This window comes from Dreissena polymorpha, chromosome 10 (genome assembly GCF_020536995.1).
Source record: "Dreissena polymorpha isolate Duluth1 chromosome 10, UMN_Dpol_1.0, whole genome shotgun sequence".
NCBI classification, from domain to species: domain Eukaryota; kingdom Metazoa; phylum Mollusca; class Bivalvia; order Myida; family Dreissenidae; genus Dreissena; species Dreissena polymorpha.
Window position 1 is genome coordinate 67,811,676 of NC_068364.1, and position 27,251 is coordinate 67,838,926.

The 27,251-nt window shown below is 32.8% G+C and overlaps 1 pseudogene; it reads left to right on the forward strand.

Annotated features, from left to right (window-relative positions):
- Positions 1-27,010, forward strand: LOC127849198 (uncharacterized; annotated as a pseudogene).
- Positions 27,011-27,251: the final 241 nt, after the last annotated feature.

Here is a 27,251-nt window from a genome sequence, read left to right on the forward strand (position 1 = left end):
ATGGGGCTACCCGAGATGTCAGCTGTGCCTATAGAGGAAACAAAAGGTAAAACCGTTAGGATTAAGCAAATTGATATATTTATTGTGTTCAGCATGTAGGAAGAATGAGCTAAGCCTAGGGGTCATTAAGAAGTGATTTGTAACCACTTAATAATAATGGTTACATTAGACAGCTAGTTAAAATATGAATTTTTAGCCAGTTTACCAAGATCTGTAGAAGTAGTGATTTAAAAGTTAGGGCTATGAGAACCAAACAGATTTATGTACAAATCTGGTACGTATTAAAAAGATGCAGGCTTTTTTTATCGAATAACTCGTGTATAAAAATATGCAGAAGTAAACGGCATTGGAAAATAGTAGTGTATTATATATTACAGTATATGAAAAACAGTACCAAATTAATACAATCATACGTTAGCGGATAAAATAATAATATAACACATTTATTTACATTTCACACTGATATAAATATGAAGTATTCACAAGTAAGTTAAGGGAGAATAAATTATACAATTTGTATATACGTTGGTAGAAAAATGCAATGATGATCATGCATCATTACGCTTAAATGTACAAATAATTTCCCAAATTTGACACATGTTGTGTAAGACCACCTATACCAAACATGAAATATCGGTGATCTTTGGAAATAGAGTACAAAGGTGAAAAGAAAATAATTTCTTAGGAATATTAGCTCTATGATTATTGTCATTTAAGGGAAACTATGCTTATACATGTAAGAGCGTAAATATAAACTTTTCTCGGTTGTAAATTTAAACCTTTTTTTCCCCTGTAACGACCACCTAAACCGAAACGAAAAAAGATTATAGACGGTCTATGGGGAAGTAGCTTGATAGAGGGTGCGTAAATGCACCACAATTTATCTTTATAAAATACTAGACATTACACTATACAGTAAGTAAATTTACATTAATTTTGGCTAGAAGATATATTCTAGGGCTTCATGAGCGATAAACATTCATAAGTGTATTTAGACAAAAATGAGACATAATAAATAATAAATGGGGTGGCTACACGTTTGAAACTTAATTTCATTTCAATTTAAAGTATATAATTAGGCAATTGAATGTACACTTGCGATCAATAAATGCACTCATGGTATTATTAATGCAACAACAACAATCACAAATATTCAAGCACAATCAGAAAACTGCTACAGCTTTGTCCTTTTGCTGCTTTCTAAAGCTCTAGAGCAAACACATAGATGTTTCTGTTTACATATTCAGATAAACTTCTAATCTTTGATCGTGTTATTAATTGAAGATATTTTGAATTGATATTAGAAAGTGTTCGCTGTTCTGTTGATAACAAGCAACAGCAAAAACAGGAAAATACCATTTTTATCATTTAATTTTATTTAGATTTATTTGATTATTTGTTTATGATCACAAGGATTGTTTGGATAACAGAGTGTGTCTAGAGTACATATACCCGTATTGATAGTTTTATGAATTGCAATAAAGCGTAGAAATTGAACAGGCCCTGATACAAACACCATTTCTATAGGAATGCGGTTATACAATCGATTCAGTTTCCAAAGCAACTCGTAACGCTTTTTGGACTGAATGTGTAATGAATACTTTTAGCGACACATTGAATTGGTCAAATACTGCATCTAAGAGGGGTAAACGACATTGTAACCATTTTTTTCTAAATATTATCAATTCATTATTATTAGGTTATTAATACCTTAAGCAGCAAACTCTATCAATCGATAAGATTCGATATTGGTCATAATACAAAAGAGAATCATCCTTATTCACTTCAAAAATGAGCTTCTTATAGGTTTTACGGTTGTTGAGATTGTTAATGGTTACTGTTGTTATTGCTGTTTGAATTTTACAGTATCCTTTACCGGTAACTTCGTTGCATAGTGTTTGTAGTATGAGCACGGCGATGACGACGATGATAACAATGACAACGACGACGACGATGATGACAATGACGACGATAAGGACGACGACGACGACGATTACGACGACGACGACGTTGATGATGATGATGATGATGATGATGATGATGATGATGATGATGATGATGATGATGATGATGATGATGATAATAATGATGATGATGATGACTATGACGACGACCATGACGACGACCATGACGACGATTACGGTAACGATGTTGTTGATGATAATAACGATGCTGCTACTGATGGTGATAATGATGAAGATGCTGCTGCTGCTGCTGATGATGATCATGATGATAATGACGATAAGGTGGAGAAGGACGAGGAGGAGGAGCTGGAGGCGGCAGAGCAGGACGAGGAAGAGAACGATGATGACGATGATGGTGATGATGACGCTGTTGCTGCTGCTGCTGCTGCTGCTGATGATGATGATGATGATAACGACGACGACGATGATGATATTATTATTATTTACTGCTATAAATTTGTATTAGAGGGAGCACGCACGTTCATGTTTATGTTTATACTATTTATGATGACAAAGGCAGTAGTCCTATTTATTATTGTATTTTGGCCGGGGAAGACCGTGAACTGGGATGATGCTTATCGTTCATTACATCCGATCCGGCCACATAGGAACATTGGTACATAAGGAATAGCAAATACAATGGTTATCAGACAATGGCATGCAAACAACTAATCCTACGGCTACAAGACAGAGAAGAAAAACAAATACAATACGTTTCTTTTTTGTGATCTTGGGTAGGTCTTGTCTACAGAGCCGTAGCGCGCGGGCGGTCCGCCCCACTACCCCGACCGACACGCTGAACCCAACATATTTTAATAGTATACATATGGAAAATATATTGTATGGTCAAATTTAAATGTAACAATATTTTCATAAAAAGGGGTTGCACTGTGGGTAGGTGTTAGTTACCCACGTTCGCACTTAATTTGGCATCCGTTTGCACGTGGAAGTAAGTGGTCTGTTTGTACGCCCCTGCGTACGTAGACGGCTGCTGAGTGCAGCGTAAAAAACAATGGGGAAAAGGGGGTCTCGCGGGTACCGGGAACTGTTAACCCGATTGTTGATAAGTGGTTTTGAAAGGAAGAGTTGAACTCATCTAAAGTGGTTAAAAGGCTGAGTGATCGTCGTGTTGGGGAATTCAAAGCGTACTCTTCCGTTGTTTTAGCATTGTGTGCTGTTAATGTTAGACTGAGGTTTGATTTGCATCATGACAACCCGCTCACGTCCATGGCGCCTCCACAGGGCACAGACACGCGATACGACTTGATTAATACCGTTCAAAAGGCCTTAGGTTAACGAAGTTACACTGTATGGACAGGCAATGGTATTGACCATCACACCATTTGGTGGGGTTAGCCTCTAGATAACTTTGCTCGAAGATCTATAAATAAATAGTTTATTTATAGATAATGAAGGAATGGGTTTGGCCACTGTATCTCCATCTTCTCGATAATTTATTTAAAAGAATAAAAGAAAAACGCCCTTTTATGTCTTGAACTTATAAAGAAGTGAAATTTTGTAAATTTTTATTTTATTCAAGGAATTTGGAGCATTTTAAGATTGAATATAAAAAATACTTACGTGAATCTTGTTACCGCGTGGTTTATTTTGCATACCTGTAAATTGTACAATAGATTCATAATTTTGAAAACACTATGGATTTGTTGATAGTTGAATTATATTCAAGTATACAATAGTAAAAATAATAACAAACAATAAGTGTGATCGGAACAGGGTTTTATTTTAATAATTATTTAATAATTTATTTATCTATCTATTTATTCGTTCATTCATTCCTCCGTCCGTCCGTTTGTTAGTTCGTTTGTGCGTTAGTTCATTGTTTGCTGATTGGTTCAGGTCATTGGTTCGTTTTGTCACGGAGCGTATATTGACAAGAGTTGAATCGAGTATTTAACCCTTACTGTAGAAAATTCAATTTCATGCAAAAACTAATTATCCGATGTTATTTGTTTATACGTTATATTGTTCCTTAATAATTCCTCTTTTAAAAAATTTATAACTTTTAGGATATTTCCGTTGTTATTAATGGATTTATAGCGCGTTAAACACAAAAAATAAACATTGTATGTTTTACCCCCGCGCGTTTAACCTTGTCGTAACTTAGTCACGTGATTAGTAGCTATCGAATTGCGTTCATCGAAGCGCCGAGAATATACATTTTGATGTACCCACTTACGTTTTTTTTTAAATTATTTCATTTCTCGGCCGATTTTGACGAATTTGATATCATTAGAAAGCCTACGTTTAGTAGTTTTCAGATATATAAATATATATGAAGTTTTTCTTCTGGTTTGGGCAGCCCGGCGAGTGATAACTTTTACTTTTGCAAATACCATACCGTATTAGAATCTAGATTTAGGGTTAACATGTTCGTACTTTATACCGCTTTGTAGCGTTTATATTTGGAGTTCAGTTTTTAAAACTACATCTTGCTTCGGAGAATAGGATTCTGTATACGATAGAAAAAAGGGTTTAAAAATGTAAGTAAATAAGGTATGAAGGCGTACGAAAGTAGCGCGCGATTCTTATGCTCCGAACATTTGCAGTTTAAGAATCTAGGTTTACATGTTCGTACTTTATACCGATTTGTAGCGTTTATATTTGGAGTTAAGTTTAAAAAAAATACATCTTGCTTAGGAGAATAGTATTCTGTATACAAAAGAAAGTAAGTAAGGAATGAAGACGGAAGAATGTAGTGCGCGGTCTTATCGCACAGAACTGATGCTACGGTCTTGGTGCTTATGCTTTTGTTTAGATATCGGCCATTTAATTTCCTTTGACTTGATTATTATTTTTTTATGAAATAAATTGAAATATTTTGGTAACAAAACATATCAATAAAGCTAATTATTAATGAAGCTGAATAAATTAACGATTACAGCTCTTGTTTATAACACAGACAGGGTGTTAATTTTATAATGAGACAGAGTATACAGCGGAACCTCTTGATATTTTTCGGCTTTGCATACTTCAAATAAAATGGGTGTCAAAACATTCATCGTTTGTTGTTTATTTTCAAAAAGGTTATTGTGTATAATTTTATGAAAGTTTATTTACCTTAAATTAATAATAAATTAAAATTATTTAAAGATTCTTGAAAATCCCGGCCGAAAAAAATATCAAGAGGGTCCGCTATATACGCTGTCTCGTCATGTTGGCATGAGATGTCATAAAATACCCAAGGCACCCTTCCTGCTGCTACGTGACGATATCACCAATCGATTAAAAACCTTCATTCAACATGTAGTTTGTTTTAAAGTGGCAACATAAACGTAATATGCATCTTATATAATATAAAGTACAAATAATACAAAATATATATAAATAAAGGAAATACAAATAAAATAAAAATAAACTAAAATGAAAAATAAATAAATAAATAAATAAATAAATAAATAAATAAATAAATAAATAATCAATAATAAATAAAAAAATAAATAAAATAAAATAAATAATACATAAAAATAACAAAACTACAATAAATCCACTCCCCTAACAATACAAATCACACATCCTAACTACACATAAATACACCTACATAAAATCACATACACTATAACACATCCCTCCCTCAAACTACCCTACACTCCACTAACCTCCCTCCCACTCATCCCTCACCCAAATAAAATAAAAATAAAATAAAATAAAATAAAATAAAAATAAAATAAAAATAAAAATAAACTAAAAATAAAATAAAAATAAAATAAAATAAAATAAAATAAAATAAAATAAAAATAAAATAAAAATAAAATAAAAATAAAATAAAAATAAAATCAAAATAAAAATAAAATAAAATAAAAATAAAAATAATAATGATGATGATGATGATGATGATGATGATGATGATGATGATGATGATGATGATTATGATTATGATGATGTTGATGGTGCTGCTGCTGCTGCTGCTCAAGATGATGATGATGAGGATGATGATAATGACAAACACCCATTTGCTCAAACGCACAAACAAACGGACGGACGCAAACACGAACGAACAAAAAGCGCAAGAGCGTGCGAAAGAACGACTGTCTGACTAACTGACTGACTGACTGACTGAAAGAAAGAATGAACCAATAAACCAATAAACCAATTAACAAGCGCACGTATGAACAAACTAACCAACGAAATGAATAGATATACAGATAAATATATAGATAAATATAAATAAATATAAAATAAATAAAAAAGATGAAAGAATGACTAACGAACGAACGACGAAAAACGCACGAACGAACGAACGAACGATCAAAGGTACAGACAAAAAAGGAACGAACCACAAACGAACAAACAAACGAACAAACCAAATGAATGAATAAAGGGATGTATGAATTAATGAATGAATGAAGGAAGGAAGGAAGGTAGGAAGGAAGCAAGAAAGCAAGGAAGCAAGGAAGGAAGCAAGGAAGGAAGCAAGGAAGACGGAAGGACGGAAGGAAGGAAGAAGGAGGAAAGGACGGAAGGAAGGAAGGGAAGGAAGGAAGGAAGGAAGGAAGAAGGAAGGAAGGAAGAAGGAAGGAAGGACGGAAGGAAGGAAGGAAGGAAGGAAGGAAGTAAGGAAGGAAGGAACGAAGGAAGGAACGAACGAAGGAAGGAACGAACGAAGGAAGGAACGAAGGAAGGAACGAACGAACGAACGAACGAACGCACACACGCACGAACGAACGAATAAATATATAAATACATAAATAAATACATAAATATATAAATACATAAATACATAAATAAATAAGTAAACGATTGAATGAAACCTTGTTCTGTTTGCAATTCTTGTTTATTATTTTTGGTATTGCATACTTAAATATAATTAAACTACAAACAAATCCCTAGTGTTTTCAAAATTATGAATATATTTCACAGGTATTTCGAATAAACCCTCGGTAACAAGATTCACTTCAGTATTTAATATTATCTTAAAATGTTCAAAATTCCTTGAATAAAATTAATGTTTATAACCAATATTTCAATTGTTGGGCTCAAGACCTAAAAAACTTTTTTTCCCATTATTTTTTCATAAATATTCGAGAAGACGAGTTTCCGTAGCCTACTTTCTTTTCCTTCTTTATCTATAAATAAGCTATTATCTAGAGGCTAACCCCACGCCAAATGGTATGATAGTAATATTACTGCCTGTCCATACAGCCTAACTCCGTTAACGTAAGGCCTCTTGTACAGTTTAACTCGAGTCGTATCGGGTGACACAGACCCAGTGGCGGGTCGAAGCGGCCCGTCGGCTATTCTCTGCTTTGGAGTGACTATATATAGGTTGTTTTTAGATCATTGCTCGGGCCAGGTCGGTAGGATACAGTTAGATGCAGCCCGAGCGTTGCTCCGACGAGTGGGCCGCTGGTGCTCGTCTAAGCGGCCCGTCGTCCATGTCCCGTTCGGGGAAACCTCCCGTGGCTATAGACCAATTCATTGTTATTGTTTTGATTCCGAATTTTCGCGCATGCGCGATGCGCTGGTAGGCAAAAGCACTGGGTACAGTTACGATAAACATTATGTCGTATAGATAACGGCACGTGTTTGGTAAATATATCGAAAACATTAACAACAACATGATAACACCTAAATACTATTAAAGATATTGCATGTTTAATGTCAATATTGTTTAATTAATACATGTATTCTTATCTATAAAAAAATATATACTCGTTAGTCATTAGCATCAAGGTAAAGGTGGTCTGAAGACTAAACACCGACAATTTCACAAAACAAAGCTATGCATTAGCCGTTTTATTTCTTGCAGAAGGACTTCAAAAATTACAAAAAATAATAATGCATCCCATTATATAATTATAATTATCAATTATAGGAGTATGAAAGTGTGATAAAAAAATATGAGTGAAAGAAAAGGGGTGCATTAAAATCTGACATACCGGTACAACAAAGCCATATTAAAAGCGAAGTGCATGACAGTATTTAAATGCTATGATCATTTTCTTTTAAATTGGATGATTTGTTTTTAAGGTGAATAACACTATAGATGAATCGTAAGATACAACTGAAAAACACAACTTCACATGATGCAAATTAACCTGTGAATTCATGTATATTGAAATTTCTTTACTAGTGTATATGAGTAATAAATATATTACATTTTATAATATATATTTATATTGCTTTTTATTTTTCGTAAATATTATTTACCCCAGTAGTCATACGTAATTTCTTGTTTTCATGATGTCGTTTGTGCATGGCCGTAACATTCAATCTTCAAACGGAATGACATAGTTTTAATTAACCGGTACCCGCTAAATACGTTTAATGATTATATGTACATTTACCAATTATTAAATACGTTTTGTTATAAATTACCGGTAAACAGGCTAGTATCTTCACAGCGTACATTTTCTGTTAATATATACTGGACAAATTACTATATATTTTTTGTACAATATGTAGCATATCTAATTGAACAGTTGAACTTTGGCGGTATATTACTAAACCCCAAATAACTGCTCAATACTACTAGAAAGAGAAGACATGGTGGTACCATCAATTGTGTTTAATGACCAGACTTTCATATACCACCTGTGGTCAGGGACCTATTGTTTGTATAGGTCCCTGCTGTATATATATATCTTTATTGCCTCCATTTTCTGAAGATGTACATGATACAAACAAACGATACAAACATAGCACAAATACAAAAGACAATCAATGTAAATAAATAGAGATTAAGTCAAATTGTTATATACATGTATATATGCATGTGAATACAAAATTTGTTTCCAAGAATGACATTGAAGGTCGCAAGGGTGTACTTTATTTCTCAGTTCTTTGAAAACGAGATAATCGGCTTGTGCCGAACAAAGGGGGCAATTAAACACCGGAATACAAAGGCTAACACGATTTTAAGATTGATGCAAACAATCAAATCAAACCAATTAAATTAAATTAATTTATTTAATGTGTCAAAGTGTTCGTTTTCCTAGACAGACAGACAAGACTTTTTTTAGAAATTTCCTATTTTATTTCCATCGTCAAAATAATATATTTCGTATATAACATATTATGTTTAAAAATACACAAAAGTAGTGTATATGTTGTCTTTTGTCCGGGATCCAGACATAAGCCCCCCAGGACAACCCCCCCCCCCCAATGAAAAAATGAACATTTGGACAATTGCCCCCCAGTAGAAATGACAGGTAGGATATAAGCCCCCCAGTGCTTATTTTGCATCTGGACATTTGCCCCCAGTGCTTATTTTAGAAGTGGACATTTGCCCCCCAGTGCCTAATTTTCAATGGCATTACTCGATTGAGCAGATAATCATGTCCAATTATCACCACCTGATTACTCAAAACCTTTGAGATGATAATCCATTTATCCAATTACCACCACTGAAAGGCTTAAATAATGGAAGGGATAAATAAGGCGACACTGGATTTGATCTCTTCTCTGACTTTCATAACTTCTATGGCTAAGAGGTTAGCATCGTTACTGTGTGTTGTGGATGATGTGACCATAGTAACCTGAATATATAAAAACAATTATTTAATATTGTAACTAATGATAATAGCAATGAAACATTTAATTTATTATATATAAAATTATTTTGTGACGTTTTGTATAACTGTTTGGAATTAATTATGTAAATTAATTGATATTTTGAATGTTGGTTAAGCTTACAAATACTACATTTACCTTTACTTCAAATAATTAAATTTGTGAAGTTATGCAATACTGTCTGGAATTAATTTTGCAAATCGCTATTTTAAAAGTTATGATAGCAAAGATAACAAATAGCATTTTAATATTATACTTACATCAAGATTAGTTGTCAAGGTTCCTTTACATGACGCGCTTCTGCGCTTGGAACATTCCCAATGTATTGATTCTTACGAGACTTCTTTTTGGTGTAAGAGTACCCATCCTTCAGTAATTTCTCAGACCCTTTATTACTCTTAATAATTTCCATGATGAAATGTATCATTTGAAATGTGATAGTTTCGTTATATACTAAGTTTTAGTTAATTGTCACTCAACCAATGTAACTACAAAAATAATTGCCTTTAAATGTTGTTATATGTGTTCACTTTAATTATCATTATTTGTACTAAGTTATGATAATTATTATTGATAATCATTTTGATTGCTTAAATAAAGAAGCCATTAATTTTCATTAACAAGTATATGATCAAAGCCACATGTCACACCTTTAACAAGCTGATAATCCTTTTGATTGATTAATTAAAGAACAATTCTTTAAGATGTTTGTTTTACCTAAGATTAGGAAATTCAAGTGAGTTTCTGGACCTTTTTTATTTCAAATTATAATGATCCAAGTTTCTATGATTATATAGTTGTGAGATATGAAATAATAATGAATCAAAAGACAGAGATATACTAGTTTAATGGAAACAACATATGATATTAGCACTGGGGGGCAAATGTCCTCTTCTAAAATAAGCACTGGGGGGCAAATGTCCAGATGCAAAATAAGCACTGGGGGGCTTATATCCTACCTGTCATTTCTACTGGGGGCAATTTTCCAAATGTTCATTTTTTCATTGGGGGGGTTTTGTCCTGGGGGGCTTATGTCCTACAATCCTTTTGTCCCGATATTAGTTATGGTACATAGCATCTATAAAGACTATGGATGGTGTGAAAAATATGTTTAAAACAGTGTCAATTTCGATATATATTATATTATATTATATATATATATATATATATATATATATATATATATATATATATACATACAAGGGAAAAAGTGTATAAATGTTGCTTTAAGGTAGGTGAAACTATGTCACAAAGTATATTTACATTTTTTTTAGGGTAGGTGTACCCATTGAGCATAAAAAGCGCACAACGAATATACAATATATGTAATTTATTTTGTGTAGTCGCGATTAATTCCTCTTGTTAAATTATATTATTAAAAGGACACAAGAAAATCTATTTATGGTGTTGTTTTTTTCCTGTTTGCCTGTTTGCATTAACAAATAAAATATTTTGCCAATAATACTACCGAGTTTATAATGTGTGCATTGATGTAATCAGCTATGGTCAGATTACAGAATGATATAATTGCAAAATTTAGTTCAATGTTTTGGAAGACTTTTTTTAGTTGACTTGCACAATGTACCTCGTCAACATCACAGTCATGTGGTTGATATTGATACGCGCCAGAAAACACATTTCAACAAACACGAGTATGAATAAATCAAATGTATATTGGGGAACATTAGATGAACAATTGGTAAATTACGTTATACGATTTAACAAATTTGATATGATACTCAAAGATTCCTTAACACATAAACAAAGTGTTATTAGTTCAGACCCTGTTCTTTAGTTGCAGCAATTGTACATACTTAATAACAGATAGATTATGGATTATCATAGTGGTAAGTTATTATATGCTGTGTGCATGGAATCGATCTATTTATTGTTTGTTTTCATTCTTATTTGTTTGAGTACAGTACAAAAACTTTTGGGATGTTTAAATCTAAAATCTAAAAATGGTCGTATACATATCAAAATATATTAAATAATGTATTTATTATAGATATAGAGCGTGACAATAAATATCATGCTCGATATCTCCCCTTTGATCGTGTCTTTCTTTTGCCTACCAGAGTAGCACGGATAAAACACGCAGGTGCGCGTGACGTCACGCGTGAATTGGTCTATAGTCCATGGATCGGAGTCGGTCGACACGATACAGATAGATAGGTTATGTAAGTGCAACTGTAATCATTTCCCGCGTTTGTTGTAAGATCTGTTGACGTCGGCTAATGTCGGTAAATAACGTGACATGTCCGTTTTGTTCGGTTTATTATTTACAAATTATAAATCTTAAATAAAAACATGTTTTATATAATTCAATAATAGAGTGTATCGATGATATTCATAGTTCAATATATTACGACATCAAAGTAGGTTTTTCTATCAAAATTGTGTAAAAAAAGAAACGAAAGTAATGTATTTTCGCGACAACATAAAAAACAACAATCGTGAATCGTAACCAAAAAGACGGTTAACGAGTAAAAAAGAAGTAGCAAAAAAGAAAAAAATCTGTACATAGAGTGTAGTTACATTGACTGCCGGTTGGTAAACACTGCAGCGTATGGTAAAACCCACAAGTCAAAGAAAATGGGAAAAAAGGACCTGGAAAAGTGGAATACCTACTTTGGTGTCAACACAAAACTTGAATCAGGTAAGGTCACAGATATATGATCAGAGCGTTTATATAAAATGCACATACGGTAATCATTTATATAGACATATAGTTCAAAAATGTAAATTACGGGCATTATTATCATTATATTATGGTCTTTGTCTATGCTCTATTTACTGTAATTTCACTAATTTGTAAACATCGAGATACAGTAACCAGAAGTAAATGTGTGTTTTTTTTTAGATCTTGTATTTACTTTTATCTTTGCTATAGTTATATTTGTTTCTGCATTTAGCAATTGTGGACAGCCTGGGTGGCCCATCCCGTGTAAACATTATGCTGTGAGCCTGTCCACATTAAACCTCAAAACAATATCGAACACCAACTTAAAAATAATGGAACAGCCAGCTGGTGAGGTGATAGAGCAAGTTGCGACTGAATCAGCTAGGATTGCAGTTAGCGATGCTATCTTAAATCAAATGATGTAAGAATCTATATTTGGATTATCAGCGATAACAATACATTTTTGCATAATTAAATGGAAAACATTAAACTATATAAAATGTGTTGCAAAACCAGTTTTCTATGTTGACCACTAATATCACAAGTGTAATTTAGGCAACGTTTGACAGGCCTTTTTATACTAATCCTGCGGGTCAGAATGGCTGACCCATTCCCAATTCAAAATACAAGTATTTTCGCCCAATTAGCTGAAAATTTTCCCAATCCTAGAATAATAGCCAAAAAAATATGTAAAAAATAACAATAATCTTCTTAAAACATCATGGTTTTGTTTTTCTATATTAAAACAAATTTCATGGCTGGTAGATCAGCAGTTCACAATTTTATGGCTGGTAGATCAGCAGTGTGATTATTAACCTAATAAAATTCCAAGATATTATGTTAAATTAAGTTGCATTCTAAATGTGATATTGCATGTCAATATTTAACTAGATTGCATTGTCAAACTATGTTTCCAGTTGAAGGAAGGGAACTCCTGCAGGTCACCCATATGCATCGGTGAGAGTCCAGTCTGGTAGTCAGTTCGCAACATAAGTCAGGCCAACTGTTCCAATAAGTCAAGAGGCTTTACAAGTTACAGGCATTTCAATGAGTGATGGGACAATGACATTCATTGGATAAGTTGTGCAGCCAGTGGTGGGACAATGACATTCATTGGATAAGTTGTGCAGCAAGTGTCAATATGAGTGGCTGTCGAAGGAATTATATATTGGCTTGAACAGTTTCGAAATGTGTGCTTAGTTGTTCATAATGGTCGTCATTTTGATTAAACTATTTTTGTTTCAATCTAGGTAAATGTAAGTGCAATTTATTTTGTATAACTGCGCTTTTATCGATTCTCTATCAATATTCAGAAAATTTTATCCAAAGCAGTCCTTGAAGCAAGTTGATTTAGTTTTACACTTGCTTGGTGAAACATACAATGCACAGTTGCACATGATGCCATGGTAGATGTGGCATCACTTAGAAAGTTGCTCCAATTTGTGAATTTGTCTTTAAAAGATCTAATGACCCACAGTTTTTCCTCATTGGCTGTGTCAAAAAAATTGCTTTCAACAGTGCTAAAGCCCAAAACTGTCCAACATTGAGCCCACTCATTTTATGAAGCGTAATGAAAAGGCCTACGCCGCTAAAAATATTGCTGAGTCAGGGCTAAAAACTTGTGTATTTGACAATGCTTAATAACAGGAGTGTAGAGGATGCTATACGTGATGTTTTCATTTAAAAAAAATGCTGAAGGCTTGCCTAGAGTCACTTATTCTTATTATGTTCTATTTCAGTACCTTCAGTAGTTTTTCAGTAATTACAGTAGTCAGATTGTGTGCATTTCTTTATTTATTTTTTAGTAACAGTGACTTCAACTAAAGTTAGAAATATGGTACTGCATAATGTCCATAATACTCTTTATAAGTCAAAAAAGTTCATCAAAGCACCCTTAGTACTTATCGTATGATCCATTTTGCGTGATTTTTGTTTCTATTTTTAGTAACAGTGACCTGATCAATCACATAAGGTTAAAAATGAAGGGTTGCACTTAATCCCTACATTGCCTTTTATATGCATGCCAAGTTTCACCAAGTTTGCTTGAGTATTTGTAACTAACTGAAGGATATAGTGTAGAAAGCCCTGTCCATGTCAAAGGAACTTAAAAGTATACGCTTATTTAGTTTTGCATTTAATATTTTTGTTTGTACATTGTTATTAAATGAATACAAGCTTGTAAGGTAGATGGTCATTTGAATTTAAATCTAAGAATGTTATAGATCTTGGTTAATAACAGTGAAAAATACTTAGTATACATCTTTATATAAAAAAAAATAATTTTCAGACCTACTTATGCCTCCACCCCCCACCCCCACCCCCCCCCCCCCCTAACCAACGCCATCCCTACATTGGCAGATTTAGCATAACTGCATAATGTATTAAATATATGTATGAAGAGAGTAAGAACATTGCATGTGTTAACTGATTGGTAAAAGACTCTGGTTATTTTGCATATTTTGACATTTTGCCATAATGTGGTTTTGAATTTCTTGAAAAATATTTCTTATAGTCCTAATAGATTTTAGTGAATTGTTCAAAATATACACGGGCAAATTGTTTTTTTTTACTTTGATTTAAGCTGATCACATGTCTCTGCTAAAATATAAATGCTCAAATTCAAAAGAAATAACAAACAACTTTAAAAAAAGAGACATTTTGTATGGGTGATTTTTGCATTCACGGATTGAGTTTGTAGTTTTGAAGAACCTTACATAATAAATAAGATTTTTTTCATTATTGTTATCACTCAATTGTCTTGTATTATATTATCTTATCATCTACAATCATATCCTGTACAAAATATGCAAACATTGATAACAAAAATGCTATAAAAAAGAGTTTATTGAATTTATTTATCCCCAGGTTTAATTTAATTTAGATGAAAATTCTAATTATGGGTCATCATACAGAACAAATCAAGAATTTTTTTTTTTGCATAGAAAGCCACCCTAAAAATTTGTAATAAGACCACATATGGTATAAAGTTTATGAAAATAATACTTTTAATGGGTTTTGGAATATTGCCCATTACAGTTGTACTACCTTAAGTTAACATTATATTTGCCTCTTTGTGTTGTGTTCCAAATTTCCTATATTTTTTATGGCAACTTATTTACGGATATTGTATTCGGTCGAGATGTTTGTAGATAGTTTGCAATTTATTGATTGCGTTATTGGAGAGCGAGTGGCACGGGCATGCGGTTCATTATCACGCTTTGCGGGGAACACTTTTATCCGTATACGTGTATTTTTTTTAAAAACATTCCGATAAGCTTAGGGGAGGTAATTTATTCAAGTTAACGCGAGATTTTTAGAATGGCTTTTTAGATTGCTTATTTTATTTATTAGACGCGGGTATAATTCTAGTTTTAAATTGAATTCCACCCAAAAATCGGAGAAAGAAATATTTAGATTTTGATTGTTGGTAAAATGTGAGTTTCCTTATGTATTTTCTATTGCAAGTGAAGTAATTATAATGGTAAAGGCTTCAATATAGTATATAACTGTATATATTGGTGTTTATTTTGCAAGGTAGTGGGTAAATAGTAAATGATTTATTGTTAGTTTATAGTTTTATAAAATTTAGTTTGTTTATAGGTTTATTAGTTTATTAAAGTCGTATCAGCATACATGTATATATAATCACAGCATACTATAAAACATGAGCATAATAATAATAACATGATGCCACTCGAAAGTATCGAGTTATAGGAGACTAGAGTATTATATCAACACAAGAATCATCATAATTATAATGAAATGAAAGGGAGATAACACCCGAATTTAAATTACAGAAAACTGCAACATGAACTACAGAGTTGCCTCTCTTCCAAATACCATAAAGTTATATAGTCTCTACTTAACTCTAGACATCATTTAAAACATCAGTTAAAACAGCTTTGTACAATCTTAGAGTTATGAGACTAAGTCACATATGGCAAAGTACAGTTTAAGACTATATCACATAAAACTATTTTCATTGCCCCTACTGACCTCACCTTAAAATTTTCAATAAGAAATTAACCATAAAATATTGAAAGCGAAAATAAAGCACTATGTCTTACAAAGTCATATATCGCCTATAAACTGGTCAGTGGTGACACACAAACACAGGGATAAAACATTACTTATCAAATTTAAATTTAAAAGGTAAGTCGTTTATACAATAAAAGTGTTAAACAGTTTTCATTCTAGGTCGGATATGACAAACGCACCATTTTATTAATAATATCTAAATAATAGATCAGTACATAAGTATAATAGATACAAAAACGATAAAAAAACACTAAACAAAATTAAATTTAAGAGTGAACAGTCAACTTGAAAGGTGTGTTCTCATCTCCCACCTAGATCATTAATTTACATTAAAGCACACTTAAAAAGTACTAACTCAGTAAGGTATGCTTTTGCTATTTATGTAGAATATTATAGCGAAGTTGAAGAATATTGTAACAGGTTTTGGCTGTAAGTTTAAAAATATCATTGTTGGAGAGAATATATATAAGCGTATCCTCATCACCTAGATTCACAAATTCTGGCATCAGACTACTTGCTTTCTCCACCAATGGAGATCTAATATGTTCATACGCATTGCATGATGGTAATACATGTTTTTCACATTCAACTGCAGTTTTTCATATTGGACAAATTCTTCTGTCGACAGAAATATTTTAATATCTACCATTTTCACGCTTTATTTGTGCTACTCCAATTCTGAATTTAGCTAGTGATGACTTATGCTTACGGGGCAAACATATTTTACAATAGTGCTCTGTATTGTAGTCATTTTCAACACTTTATACGTTCTTAATTTATTACCACTTCTACCATTTCGACAAACATTTCTATCAAAATTAGCTCTCAATTCATCCACAAACATTGACATAGATTTAAGACCAACTTTTCACAAAATAACTTTGACGATACTGTTACACGGTTACGTGCATATTCTAAAAGTCTAACTTTTCCATATATTTATTAAACATGAATTGCCGATTCTTGCATCTAGTGTTACTTTTCATTAAACATGCAGAAAATACCTTATAATTAACTCTGTTAACATTAGGGCTGCAACGGGTATCCGAAATATCCGATGATATCGGCTCCAACTTCAGATTCGCGGGTACGGATCCACCCCTGGAAATTTCGGTTCCGAATATTTATTTTCATAGTTGTATGTAACCTTGCGCTGTTTTCGAGTATTGTTTTTATACAGACTGGTTCTATTTTAAAGATGTAGGATACGTATAATAGTCGATATTTATGAACGTGTGACGGTCAAATAGCAATTCATTCGAGATCTTTCGGCTTTTATTGTCTAAGAGTGTCATTGGACTTACCGTACAAGATACAAGATACAAACTTTTATTTATAGTCTGTTCACAGTAATAACAGTTCAACATGAGCTATGTATAGCTATTTACCGTCGCATTTAAGGCATTATGGTTCTGTACAAGGCATATATAAATACAAATCATATTCGGTTTTAGTAACAATCCACATGCTAATAAATTAATAACTATATATAAAAATATAGACACATAAAATATTACATATGCTAGTTAAAAACAAGGAGCTGGCACACATAAGTAAAAACTGATGTGCTAAATAAAAAAGATGAAGAGATTATTATGTAGTTTTAGAAGTAAGCCATGAGTGTTTTAATAAAAAAAAGTTATATATGGAATGAAAACATAATTACTAATTTAAGTAACAAGAATTAAGATATTATTCTACCATATATTTAACACATTAAACAATTATGATAAAAGAATATTTTACTTGATAGTGATCTAACTTACATGAACTAATCATTTTCATTACATGAAAAAAGCACATATAACAGTGTGCATGAAGCATAAAAACAAGCAAGCACAAAAAGCATGAATCATAAAAACAAGCAAGCAGCAGAAAGCCAATTTTAGCAACTTACATATTTAATAAAAACAAACATATATCACAGTGTGCATTAAAAACATATACAATTATGATGAAAGAAGATTTTACTTAATATTAATAATAATACTGATTTACTTATATGTTAAATAATTATATTCCTTACATGGAAGAAAAAGCATATATCACAGTATGCATGAGACATAAAACAAGCAAGCACAAAAAGCATGACTCATAAAAAACAAGCAAGCAGCATAAAGCAAACTTAAGCAACTTACATATTTAATAAAACAAACATGTATCACAGTGTGAATGAAAAAAACAAATAAAATTATGAAAAAGTTAATTTAACTTATCATTAATAATAATACTGATTTACCTATATATTTAATAATTATTTTCCTTAGATGAAAGAAAAAGCTCATGTCACAGTATGTACGAGACATAAAACAAGCGAGCACAAAAAGCATGAATCATAAAACAGGCAAGCAACAAAAAGCCAATTTTAGCAACCTACATATTTAATAATAGTTAGTTTCGTTGCATGAAAAATGCATATAACATAGTGTGTGTGAAAAACATAAAGCAGGCAAGCAGTAAAAGCAAATTTTAGCGACTATGTTTAGCAACTATGTTGAATCCATGCAAAAGGAACAGCGTCAACTCTCCGTCCCATGAGCTAACCAAACTGGAGAACTGATTGAAATGTACCTGGTCCCTAAAATGTTGGGGCAAAGAGTTCCACAGCTTGGCATCTCCGAAACGGAAAGAGTTAACGCCGTAACTTGTTGTTCTTACTTGGGGGATTTCGGCAGTTCTGGTGTATCTAAAAGAAAAGGAACTAGATTTAAGATAAACAAGGTCATGAAGATAAATGGGACTTAGATTATTTACTATTTTAAATGTTTCTTAAATAATTGATATAACTTTCAATGAAGGTAGTTTTGACTTTTTTCAATAAATCTTCATTATTTGAAACATAATCGTCATACACGAATGTTAATGCTCTTTCTTGAATTTTTTCCATTTTCTTTGTATTAACTTCTCCACAGTAATGCCATACTATAGGGCAATAGTTAAAACTTGATAGGATAAAAGAATGGTAAATGGTTAGTTTACTTAATTTACAAAGGTGTTTTCCAATTCTTTTTAAAACATTTATTGCCTTGAGGCTTTTTTTTACAAATGTTAGATATATGGCTATTAAATTTCAGTTGAAAACCAATTGTAACCCATTATAATTTTACTTCTTCATCACATGTGATATATGGTATGATTATTTCCAAGATTGAATGATACATTGTGTTGTCTAGATTGTTTTCCAATGGCAATGCCTTGAAATTTATCCGGGTTTGCTTGCATTCTATTGTTTGAAAACCACGTTATTAATGTTTTACTATCTTCTTCAAGAGTATTTACAACCTCTGTTAAATTATGTCTTGAATATGAAAGGGTATTGTCGTCAGCATAGTTATACAAGCTGCTATTTGAAATAAAATAGAAAATGTCGTTTATAAAAATGTTAAATAAAACCGTCCCAAGAATAGATCATTGAGGGACTCCTTTGTATAAGTGTAAGAACTGACTATTTAAATTTCCCATACGGACACACTGTTTTCTATGCGAAAGGTAACTTTTCAATAAATCAGTGGAGTGTTCGGACATACCATATGCTTTAAGTTTTAATAGTATCAAGTCGTGAGGGAGACAATCGAACGCTTTGGATAAGTCCACTAAAATTGCAGCAACAAATTTATTATCATCCAAGGATTTTTTCCAATCTTCTATTATTTATAAAAGTGCAGTTTGGCAACCATAGCCTTTTCTAAAAGCAGATAAAAAGGGTTAAAATGATCGTAATGATCACCGAAAGCAAAATTAATTCATAACCATGGAGGATTTACACATTACAAATTCAATTCTTAATGGCAATAAGTAAGTTTTCAATCCTTATTGTCTTTCTGAGTTGTATTAAAAACAATGGTAGTGGATGCAGTGTGGCTGGAATGTTATTCAGGTAAATTTTGCATAATTTCGTTACCTGTCAAATTGTGTTCCTGCATCATGTATTGTCTTGAAAGCATCTTTCGTCATATACTAAGTTTAAATGCTATCTTATGATGCTAGAAACCTCAATTCCCAGTGAGAGAATCTTCTCCACAGCAGGAGACCTCGTCAGTGCTCATAAGTCTTGCCTGGACCCGGACAATGTTGATATGTTAACTTTTGTGAAAACAAACATCAAACTGCATGAACAGTGAAAAGTGTATGTTGACGAGCAAACTATTAAGTGAATACGTGTTGAGGTTTCGTTTTATTCTGATATTGCTACAATAAACGAGAAATTTGTTATGTTTTTTGTTAATAAATGTTTATTTTTTTTTGGTCAAATTATACTTCTAAAACAGTGATTGCTTTAATTTAGACAGAATTTCTAATTTTCTCTTATCTGGGGTATCCGGATCCGAAAAAAATCCGAAGAAACCTTATTTGGATTCGGATTTGGATCCGAACAAATATTTTGGATTCGTTGCAGCCCAAGTTAACATCCATTCTAATAAATCTATGCCACTGTAAGCATACAGATCTCCACTGTTTTACATGTGGTGGTTGCCGAGCTGCCGTAGGTGTATACCGTCCAACCCCAGGATAGTAACCCATTGCCCTATTACGTATGGCATCTATGCAGGAAAAGGACCTGTTACCCCAAATAGAAACACCATAAGATATGCCAAACCATTGAATCGTACAGCTTAATAATCATATGGCATGGATTCCATTGACTTAGATTTGGCAATAATAAACCCCAATGCTCTACCTGCACTCTGAGCTATACACTTAGCAGTCTTATTATAATCTAGAAACTCATCAAGTAACAGATCCAAGTAGGTAGTGTTCAACTATTTTAAGACTATGCTGACCACATGTAAAATCAAATGAAGTTCTACATACCGATTGAGGCCTAAAATTAACAATATTGCTTTTCGTAGGGTTGACTATCATAGAGTTTGATGTACACCAGTTTGCTAACACATTTAAAAGAAGTTGAAGATCATTGTCAGACTCAGCAATGAGTACAATACCATCTGCATACAGGAATATGAAGATCTTATCATTATCTTTGTTTTAAATAATACAGTTTATTTACCTCATCAATAGGTATATATAGGTCGAGGCCATCCTACTCCATACCTTACAAACATTATGTGTTATGTTAGCAAATGAATACAGCTGTGTTAGTGTAAATGGTTTGCAAGTTTATAAACATGGATGCAAGTTTTTAAGCAGTGTAAAATGTATGCAATATACATAGTAGATGAAAATCTTTGTGAAAGCACATAAAATACAAGTAGCAACTATACTTTCTATATAACACAGGGATGTTTATACATAATATGGAGATTTGTATTACACATATAATTGTTTTCTCTTGTAAATGGTAAAGAAAGTGTAGATTTGAAAAAAAGTGAAAACAACACCACAGTGTATAGTTGAAATATTCATTTCAGTGCACATCAATGTAAAGCAAGAATATTTTAAGTTACGGGTTCATGGTATTAATAATCTTATTATCTTACAATTTGGAAATTCCGAGCCTTGGCAAACGGTGTGCTTTTGAATTGCCCATGCTAGTTGAACTCCTTTTAAGCCCTGGTACTGTTGGGATTTTACTATGTTTTTTTACAAATAAAAAACATACCTTTTTATTTCAAGTAATAAAATATTGATGGGGATCTTTTTTTCAGAACAAATTCCAAGTAGCACATCTTGGCAAGAAATGTTGGGCAAATTAATGTTGTTTATAATCATTGAATGTTTTATATAGTTGATAATAGGTTGAATGTGTTCACATTCCCAGAAAAGATGAGTTAACGTTGCCTCATGTTTTTTACAAAAAATAACATTGTCGTTAACAATTTTCATTTTATATGACAGAGATTTTGTCCCCGAGTTCTGTGTACAATTCTAGTTTGAAGCTATTGTATATATGTATATATGATCTTATTCTTATCTATGTCAATTCCTTTTCCAACTGCTTTAATTTGATAAACTAGATCATTTAGATCATTTAAGAACAGATTAAACAGTAAAGGTGATAACGAACAGCCCTGTCGGAGTCCACAGTTTACATCGAACCGTTCCGTTGTAAGACCATTTATTCTTGCACAGGACGAGACTGAATTATACAACGACTGTATTGCGTGTAATATATAACCCTGAACACCTTTACTATTTATTTTTTTCCACAAAAGTGATCTGTCAATAAAATCATACGCCTTGCAAAAATCTATGGATGCACAAAAGTTTGCTAGCTTATTTTTCTTTCTAGTTTCTATGATATTAGTTAAAGATGACAAATGATCAATGGTACTGCTACCTTTTCTAAATCCATTTTGCTCGTCGCAGAGTATATCATTTAATTCTGCCCATTTTGACAAACGGTCATTTAAAATTGTACAATATATCTTATACATGGTGCAATACAACGATACACCCCTATATGACATCGGATCTCTCGGATCAACAGTACTTGATTTTGGAATAGGGCTTATTATTATTCTACTCCATTCTGACGGAATATTTCCCTTTTAAAAACAAATATTATACAAAATATAAAGAAAAGATACCGAGCAGTCTTTTTGCAATATTTCCATAGGTATATTATCACAACCCCAAGCTTTTCCATTTATAGCCTGATTGACAGCTTTGAAAACACCTTCAACAGATATATTATTGTTTAAAATCTCTGTATCACCATTCAAACGATTAACATTATATAAAACATTGTCATTAATGTTATATGAGGAGCCTTAAAAAGATCAGAAATTTACAATAATGTTTCATTGTATTTATTGTTACTTATTCCCACGTCGCTGTCGACCCCCCAATGCGAATCACGAATACGTACTGTAAGATTACTGATTCATTTAATAATACATTCACAGTTGATTCCCGTTATTAGTATATTTATTTGCACGATTTTATGAGGAGCATATATATATAGTTGAAGTAGTTATTTACGAGGTGTGTATTCTTTATTTGGGTACAATTGTTTGATGTAACTGGCGGGATGATAATTAGGGTAATAGTTTTGCGATTAAGGGCGGCGGTACTCAATTAGGCGTTAATTGTGGAATGTTCATACAGAATAATGTGCTTAATACTTAAAGGAGGGTTTAGCACACTTTACTAGGCGGCGTATCTGTAGTGTGGGTGTTAAAGTTCATAAGATAAAATAAAGTAATATAAGATAATATAAGACTATCTTTATTAGTCTCTCTGTCTGTCATTATCTTTTAATTTGAAGTATTAACTTGTTAGCTGCTTTGTTTTGTCTGTCGCTTATCATGTACTGTAGCAGAGTATAAATGAACGGAGCGATATCCTGTTATTATTGTAATATCCGATATGACTACCTCAACAACTAAAATGGCATTCTACGGGGATTGTTAGCTGTCTCCGATTTACTTCCGACACGTATTTATAGTAATTAATTTCATCATTGAGTTTAAAGCAGGACGAGCATTCTCTCCTCTGTTATTTACATATTTTACTATCGAATGTTCTGATTATTTTTATCGGCATTAATTATATACCTTGATAGTGGACAGTTCTCATTTTTAACGTCTTTTAATTTACTATTAATTACAACAAATCCGTTAGGTCTTCAGACAAAACCTAAATGCATGTCGCTATATTCGACATCGAGGGGTTGAATACTAATATAAGCAAAACGAAGATGATAAGATTCCAACAACGTCTTAGTCGCAATATGTATCAATAATTTGTTTCATAATGACAAACACATTTAAGTTGTTGAGAGCGGTTGCGAATCAAATTTTAATGCAGTGCAGCTATGACATATGCCTGAAAAGCTATGCCTGCACAAACCCGTAAAGAATATAATCGCCTACGTCACTTATTTAATAATGAATACATGGTCATTATAAAAAAAATTACACATACTTGATTTCATCATTCAACCTATTATTCTATTTTATTCAGCAATATGAGGAGGAAAAGACTTTTAAAAATGTTGCATAACATTCCTAATTTCTTTAAATTATTCACCTTATAGGATAGGCACACCGGTTTTGACAGCTGTGCAGGCGATTATTATGGGCTCAAATAGTATTACCTACTTTCGAAGCCGGAAACCATCAACAGAAAAAGTAGAGCACAAAAATGGCTTTTTTTCTTATTGCTTACAAATATACCTTCAAACTGATACCAAGCCATTCCATTTGCAATGTAGTTAACAAATCCTATGCAGCATGCACTGAACAATGTGTGTTAAGTATCAAACTGACTGCATGTAACCCTAAAAACAGGAAGTCCGGTTTGGGGTTGTATGACCTATATTTTTCAGTCGCATTTGTTTATTGTTCTTTTCAAATGGTGAATACTGATTTGATGCGCACGTCATAGCTTTTAGTTGCGCACGCTAAAGCAATGGAATGCGAACGCAATGGTTATCGCATGCGCATTTCATACTTATCGCATGCGCACGTCATACCTACAGCGTGCGCACGTAGCTGACACCGCTGTATACTATATATGTCGCCTTTATGCCTACGTAGTTTTGCCATTTTATTTAAGTTAACCGAAAACTTAATCTGGTAAACCCTAGCTACATATTAAAACGAATAGAAACACGTGTTTCGAAAGAAGCCTTATCACTTACTTAAGGGTCATGCAATAGAATTCTGAAATTCCAATAATGATGTATGAGTTCTTTATTAAGATTATTAGTACATTTTTTTTATCTATTGGAAAATATTCAAAATAAAACATATGCAGGGGCGTAGCTGCTATTATTACATTTTTTTGAAACAGGAAAAAATAAAAATGCTTCAACTTCGAAAAACGCATTAAAATGTTGACCCTGGGGGGATGAGGTGTTATACATATTGACATAATCCTCAGACAATGGATTATGGTCGCGTTCAAAGGACATATCTTCCAATTGTCAACTCTACTTCTTTCTATGTGCAAAGATTCTAGCTCGATTCTTTTAACGTGATTTGCTGTTACAAGCTTACATAGATCTACATGCAGATCTACTTATCTCCCTTTAAACACTACAGTAAGTTGTAAGTCTGATTAAGGACTCGTACACATTCACAGTGAAGCGGATGTTTCGATCGATGAAATCCTCACCATATTTGCCTCGGTTAGGTGTAGAAATATTGATTTCATGTAATTGATGAACTTGTTAGAACAATTAGTGTAATAGATCGACTATAAGTAATTTTTACACTCAACACGTTACGGTGCCTTTATAGACATGCAGACAGTATTATTGGAAAGAATTCCCATGATTTGACTTGTGAGTAAGTGTAGTGTTTCACTTTTAAATGTTTCTCTGTTCCATATTGTTTTAAAATTATATATTTTCTGGTATAAAGATAATACAGTAAAATTTTGTTCTCTGACATTGAGATAAAACAGTAAAATATCAAAGAAAAACAGGCCAATGTCTTTTATTTTGTTATCTTATTAGTTGTCTAGATATGCTTAAAATCTCGACACAAGCGTTATAGGATTAAAAAAAAATCGGGGGAGGACATCCTAACCCCCGTTTTTATGTATCATGACCCTGACTAAAAAAAAGAAAATGCTAGCTACGCCCCTGATATTAGACCCTTTCCGTTTATAGAAAACCATGTCCTTGGAAATGGACTTGCTCTTTGATAAGGCTAGTGAAACAATGCCACGATTCGCCGCTCTATGTGCAGCAATTGTGAACTATCTATTCTACCATTATTAACGAATTCACTTGTTATATTCAATGTTATTTCGGATAAACTAAATTTCGTACAATATAAAGAACAGTAATTTCGGCTTCGGGACGTGAACCGTTTAAATGTATACACCGAGTATTAAATATTGACAATTACCAATTAACGTATATCTTTTATTTATTGGATTAATAGTCAGAATTCATTAATTATAAAAACAATAAAGATGCTAAAGAATTTGTATCACCAAAGGGGTGTACCCATACTCCCTAAGGACCATGCTTAAGCTCTGTGATGTTAACATAGCCATTAAAACAAAAATCTAAACTCAAATTTGAGTTTTATTTGAATCATTATTGAAATGTTAATGGCACAGGGTTGTATAAGGGCCCTGGGTTGAAAATGCCCTGAACAAGTAATACAGATTACTAAGTACAAAAGTCATATTAAGTTTTAAGGTATTAATAAGCTTGACGTTATCAAAGCAATATTACAGGCTCTTAACTAAATCCATTTAACAACTAGTAATTTGGTTTGTTTCTTTTCAGCTGCAGAGATGATGTCCCGAAAGTGGCCAACTACGTTGAAGTCACCGTACCTCAGTACCTCCCAGATGACTTTAAGACCTTTTTTCGCATGACAATGGGTACTTTTGAAAAAGTTCTGGAGAGAATTTCCACTGATGATCAGCTTCGAAGAAGGATTGCAACTGGGGGTAGTGAACAAGTTCCATTGGATAAGGACTTGCTAATGACGCTTTGGTATTAGGGTAATTTAGACAGTAAGGTCTATTGCAGACCGTTTTAACGTATCAAAGTCAACTTTCTTAGACCATAACCGAAGAATGCTGACAGTTTTATGTGGCAGTCTTCTTAAGACAGTAATATGTTGGCCATCAAACAATGACAAGCAGACTGTGATTGATGAATTTCAAAATAAGAAAGGCTTCCATGGAGTCTTGAGGGGCAATAGATGGGACGCAGATAAAAATGTCGGAACCAAGGAAAAGGTCTCCAAACTACTTCAATAGAAAAGGACACTATTCAATAATCTTGCAAGCTGTTTGTCGAGAAGACAGGCGTTTCACAGATGTGTATTGAGGGTGGCCTGGAAAGGTGCATGATGCACGCGTTTTCCGTAACTCGCCTTTATATGCTGCACTTCCCGGGTTTACTGGAATGAATCACATATAAGGAGATGAAGCTTATCCGATTTCTAGATACTTGATGACACCATCGCGATAATGGTCACCTTTTCAACGGGTGAACTTCAACAAAGCTTTTCTGGCACCCGTGTCCTCATAGAAAACAGCTTTGGCATGTTAAAGAGTAGAGTTTTCAGACTTATGTTTATTGATATTGTCAAAACAGTCAGTGCAAGTTGCATGCTGCATAATTTACGCATTTTAAATGAAGATAAAATTGACATTCTATT